The following is a 6204-nucleotide window of genomic DNA, read 5'->3' on the forward strand; positions in this document are numbered from 1 at the left end:
TTGAAGAAATTAGATTTATAAAAGATCCAGGGGCTAATCATGATTAAATGGTTTTAAAAATCCTAATCATAGTAATTTTACAAAAGCAGTCATTTCAACAACTACTACTATCATCTGTGAATTTTTGATTACATGCCAGTCATTTTTCTTATTTTTAAAAAAATTTATCGATTGATTTTAGAGAGAGAAAGGAAGGGAGACAGCAAGCAGGAGAGAGAGAGTGAAACATTGGTTTATTTGTTCCACTTATTTATATATACATTTTTGTATGTGCCCTGACCAGGGATCGAACCCACAACCTTGGCATATGGGATGATGCTCTGACCAACTGAGTTACTGGCCAGGGTACCAGCATTTTATAGAAATAATCTCACTTAATCACTTGTAGGAGTATTAATATCTCTGCTCAGAGAGACCATAGAAATCAACAGATTTAAAGGTTTATCTTTCTTCTCTTTCCCCTCTCTTCTCTCCTCCCTAAAAACAATGATTTGATTAAACATATTTAACTTCATTTACATATTTGAAAAGTGTAAAGGAATCACAGAAGACATATTCAGAAGGGAAGAGGGAGCTATCTAGTTATATTGATTTTGTTAGTAATGAAGATGGTGTTAATGGCGTTTAATTTATGAATTTACATGTGTATCCCCCATCCTATTCCCCTCCCATACCAGTCCTGGGAGCTGCTTGGTTTCTCCCCATTGGCACCTCTCTGATCCCTGATCTAGTTTCCCTTAAATGCTGTGATGGATTCTGCTCAATTCATTGTATTTTAGGGACAAACCAAAATTCTATTCCTTACATAATTGAGAATCTTGAAAGGAGTTGTTCATTTTTTTGCTATTTATGGAAAAGTTGCCAGATGGGAAAATAATCCCCTTTCAATATTTGGTTTGAGAGCTTTCAGTAAGAAAATGAAGCATCATTTGCAAAGCAAAGCTTTTGTTCATTATTTGGAATAATCTGAAATATATTCCCCATTAAAAAGCTCCCTAAAAAGAGCCACCCCTGGAAAATTAGAGAGCTACTAACTTTATGTGGGTGCCCTCAAAATTCCCTCCTAAGTCTTTTCTTTTTTTCTCAAAAATACTTTTTATCCTGGTTTAAGTTAATTTATGAGCAGGTTTGTGTCTAAACAGGAAATGGGATCAAGAGGGCAGAAAATTTGAACCCATGCACAAGTAGTTCAAGAATCATATCAAATACTACTTTGTAGTAGTTATTCGATTAGTTTTAACATCTCTGAGTTTGAATTTTCTTAGTTGTAAAAAATGGGGAAAATAAAGTTTTCCTTTCACAGATGTTGCATGGATTTTAAGCAAAGGGGCTTAGCTCTTTCACAAATAGAAACTCCATAAATAGTATTGTACATTTTTGAAGTCTACAAAGCCTTTAACACTCAAAGAACGCCATCTATTATGATGAATTGGCACTCTATAAGGAGTGTATTTGTGGAATTTGAATTTGCAATCAGAACTAATTCTTGTTCTCCTTTTGTTTTATAATAATTTTGTCAAGTCAGTAACATGACATTTACCATGCTGTATCAACTACTTGTTAACATGTATGGTTCCCTACCAGGTTATAAATTGGTTGTAAATTGGGATTATGCCTTTTTAATTTTGTTAGGTTTTAGGACCAACCTATATTATTGGTTGCTTAATGTTTACAGGCTGTGTACAAGAATTTGCTTAGGGTTTCACAATATTTTGATCCCTTATATAGAAGCCAGTCTTTTGCCCAGACCTACAGTTACCTTGGTTTCTGAAGACTTGTAATGAACACATTCTTCTAAAGCATTCTGAAGTCTTCTCCTTTCTTTAGGGTGTGTTTTTCTAATAAAAATGACCAACACCTGCCCTACACTGGACAGGATACGTCATCACACCTAGGCGAGATGCAGCTGACACAACAGTGCTTCTATCAACCCATCTGCCACCTATGACATTTTCATTAGTAACAAAAATGATTTTTTTCTCAAAGGAATTCATTAGACTAAGAAAATGAATGACAGGGAAGCAAATGCTTTTTTCCACTATTTCTCAAAACTTTTAGTTCAGGTTTTCCTTCATTTTTTGGCAGCTAGAGAAAGAAAATAACAAGCTCAACATCCAAACACAGTAAAATTGGTCGAGTCCATGCTTCGCTTTTTCCAGTTGAGATAGTTACTGTGGGGAGTGATAAATACCACCCAAGTTCAAATTTTGCTATCTGTGATTTTCACTGCTTTCTGCATTTCATATCTGCATATTAATTCTGACTTGGAAAAAACCCTCACCAGTGGACTAATGAGTTCATTTTATCCACCTTGCTTCCTTAGCTTTCTAAATTTCTAAGTTTTTTTTTAAAAAAAAATCTTTTAATTGGACATTCTGAAAATGCAATAGGGGAATCATATTTTGTCTGAATAAATGTTCTAACCACTAGGTTGTCCTGCAATGTGTTTAGTCTGGAAAGTCTAAATATATTTTTTTAATGTCTTTTCCTCACCTGGAAGCCACTGAGTATATCATGTCACGGGTAATTTCTTTGTGCTTAGTCACATTATACAAACTGGATATTACTAAGAAGCATTATAAATACTTGAACAAAATATTTGTTTTGAAGTATAGTTCAGTCCCTGCCTTTTAAGACCTTGAGGAAGACATTGGGATGCTGGGTATTCGAGTTTGGTGGCTGTGAGGTAATACTTAATCCATAGTACCATGGCTCTCAAAAGGCCCCTTACATTTATGTTCTCTTTCCCCAAAACTATAGGATTAAGAACATGTTCTGCTTTTTCAAAGTTAATAAACCTATCTCCTATTGTCTTGGCTTTGTGCCTCTCTGGATGACCATGTTTTGTTAATGTCTGATAATCGGCTCCCTTCTGAGGAACTTCCTCAGAGGTCAGAGGGTAATGGTATCAAACCTCAGCCTGTCTGGTTTATTGTAGGGTGTTTGGTTAAGATCAAGATCTCTGATAAGAGTGGAGTTCCTCTGGCTGGGAAAGGAAATGATTTCTGATAGAGCACAGCAATTCCAAGAGGGAGGCCCACCGAAAGCATGATAAGCTGTAGTCTGTTTTGCTCTGAAACTGTTAGTCAAAATATTGTCATTTAATACTGAAAAAACCAAACCTTGAATTATGGGTAAAATAAGCCTCACCTTCAGATCTGCACTATTAAAATGAGCAGCAAATCAGATGACTAAAAAGTAACTGTGAACCAAAACAAATGAGTTTCCAGTTCCCTGAGTGTAAACCCATACTCCCTGGATTTGGAGGTCAAAGCTCGCCACTCAAGGTGACACCTCATATTTTATTTAAGCGCTTTTCTTCTGAGAAGGCGAAAGCACCTGGCAGACATTAACTTTTCTGAGCAGTGAAAGAAAATGGAGATATTACCAAGTAAAGAACAACATTCAAAGACCTGAGTCCCTTCGACCCATCCAGTTTAATATCAGTTTTATTTTCACATTGTTTTATTTCTTATGTATACTTTCAAGGTGACCTGTCACTTTAAACAGTCACCTGATTTATAGAAAAATAGCTTATTCTACATGGAATCTTTCCTGCACAAGGGTGGTCAGACTTTCCTCAGTGTTGCCATAAAGTCCCTCTGCATGAGTTTGCCTGTTCTATTAATATTTGTTTTTGTTTTTTCTCAATTTCACTTTCACTCATCAAGGACTGTCTTAATGTCCAGCTGTAGCCTGAGGAGGAGATATTCAGAAGAACATGGAAAATAACTAAAATGTGGCAGAAAAGTGAGGGAGGGTGTGTATAGAACAGTGTCATTCAACCTCTTCATTGTATTGACAAGGGAATCAAATGCCCAGAATGCCAAATCCTTTATTCCCAGGAGGAGAAATAAAGAAGAAAGAGAGAGAGGAAGGAAGGAAGGAAAAGAGAAGAAAGATGCTTGTGTTTATGGTAAACTGTCCTTTGAAGTTCCAGCCTTAGAGGAAGTCCCAGGTCAGGCAGTAGCTAGCCTGGGAGTGGTGGCTACTCTGATCTGCCTCTGTATAATCATATGGTCCTGTGTAGCCATACCCCTTAGGGCTTGGATTCACAGCTTCCCTGGATGCTTTTCTCAGCTTTCAGGTGCTCTTCTGGCACACAGAGGAGGAAGGCCAGAGAGCACCTGTTGTTCCCTCTAGTAGGTCAACCCTTACCCAGCTCTAATGGCACCCAAGGGAAGGCACCCTCCTCGCTTTCCTACAACATTCTTCTGTATCTAGTCATCTTTTCTGGAACAGTGTGAGTTAATTTCCTCCATGAAACTCTACCTGGCCTCCCTAAGCTCCTTCTGACCACTGCTCTAACCACTGCTTATTTGACATTGCTTCCCACGTTGCTTATTTTTTCATGTGTCTTTGCACCTGTCTTATTTCTACAGTGACTTTGTGAAGCCCATAAAGACAGGAACTATGTCTCTGGCATCACTGTTCACACCTATTGTACTTCTGCACATAAAAGCAAGTGCTTTGGGAATACTTTACATTTTTCTCTGCTTCAAAAGCTAGAATTACAAGAAAAAAAGACTTCTCCCTCATTTTTATCCTCTTATTCACCTCCTCCCCACCCACTATGACAATGGTGGCTTGGATGTGACTAATACTAGAGTAACTTTACACTGGTTTATTCACATACCACAAACTTTAATTCTCATAGTTACACTATGAGATAAGTGTGTAAATGAGAAAATGGAGGCTCAAAAAGACTATACAACTTGGCTATGCTCATATTAGGCAGCAAATGGCATGCAGAATGTAGGGCTCTATACTGAGGACACTTTCCAGATTCTTTTGATGTCACTTTGTCCCCCCTAAGGCAAGTTTGCATTATACATTATACATGCTGAGATAAGGCCCGGTGTAGACTGCGCACATTATGAAGTAGATGTCATTTATCTTGGCTACCATGGTTTTACTTTCCAGAATTTTCTCCCTTAAAGGCAAGGCGGTGGTGAACATTTCCAAGAAGAGGTAGATTGTTGCTGATGGCATCTTCAAAGCTGAACTGAACAATAGGAAACAGCTGAACATGGCTATTCTGAAATTAAAGTCTGAGTTACACTGGCCAGGACAGAAATTATTATTTTGGCCACCAGGATGCAGAATGTTCTTGGTGAGAAGGGCCCACAAATAGAGGAATTAACTGCTGTGGTTCCGAAGACATTTGGCTTCCTCAAGGACAGTGTAGAGCTTTTTACTGAAAATGTCTACACTGTCAAAAGGTCTGTGTGCCATTGTCCAGGCAGAGTCTCTGGTTATAAACTCCTAGGAGGCCTTGCTGTGTAGAGAACCTGCTATTGCGTGTTGAGGTTCATCATGGAGAGTGGGGTCAAAAGCTATAAGGTGTCTGAGAAACTCTGAGGACATAGGGCTAAATCCATGGAGTTTGTAGATGGTCTGATGATCCCCAGTAGGGACCCTGTTAATTACTAAGTTGACACTGTCGGGTGCCATGTACTGCTCCCGCAGGGTGTGTTAGGCCTCAAAGTGAAGATCATGCTTCCTTGGAACCTGAGTGGTAAGACTGGCCCTAAGAAGCCCCTACCACATGTGAGCTTTGTGGAATCCAAAGATGAGATACTGCCAACTACCCCCATGGCAGAACAGAAGGGCGGGAAGCCAGAGCCACCTGCCATGCCCCCGCCAGTAACCACAGCATAACAGGATCTCCTTAGCAGCTGGATCTAGAAGCTATATGTTGCTCTACGCTTTAATAAAATTCTTTTAAGAGAAAGAAAAAGAGAGACTTTTCCTTCTTAGTGATTCATCTTTTCTGGAAACACACAGGATTTCTCATTGTCCTCAAACTCTCACCTTCCTCTCCTTCTCCTATCCTATTTCCTCAGAACCCATACCCCATCAACACCAAAGTGTAAATGACTGCTAAAGCTCAGTATATTTCTTCTTCTACTGTCACTTGCAATTCTCAGGTGGAGAAAGTTAAGCAAAAGAGATGATCTGTGACTGGTAGAAGTTCAAATGTGTACCAGAGAATATGGGGGTGTCCAAAAGCACTCCCTGCCTATTATATTTCCCCTCACAATGAGCCACAAGATCAAAATAAATGTTTGGGAGGAGGATATTGCCAGTCCCCTAGGCAAATTTCCAAAACCATATCCTAATTTTCCAGGTCTCCGGATCATTCCCCCACAGCAGTAGTCTGTGTGAAATATTGTGCAGTAATAAAATCTACAGGTTGAGGAT

General features: G+C 38.9%; 1 pseudogene across 1 annotated transcript; it reads left to right on the forward strand.

Annotated features, from left to right (window-relative positions):
* Positions 1-5316: 5316 nt before the first annotated feature.
* LOC308533624 (small ribosomal subunit protein uS3-like) lies at positions 5317-5661 on the forward strand (annotated as a pseudogene). Its single transcript has one exon. The product of its transcript is annotated as a small ribosomal subunit protein uS3-like (transcript).
* The last annotated feature ends 543 nt before the right edge of the window (positions 5662-6204 follow it).

This window comes from Myotis nattereri (genome assembly GCF_964212035.1).
Source record: "Myotis nattereri genome assembly, chromosome: 17".
NCBI classification, from domain to species: domain Eukaryota; kingdom Metazoa; phylum Chordata; class Mammalia; order Chiroptera; family Vespertilionidae; genus Myotis; species Myotis nattereri.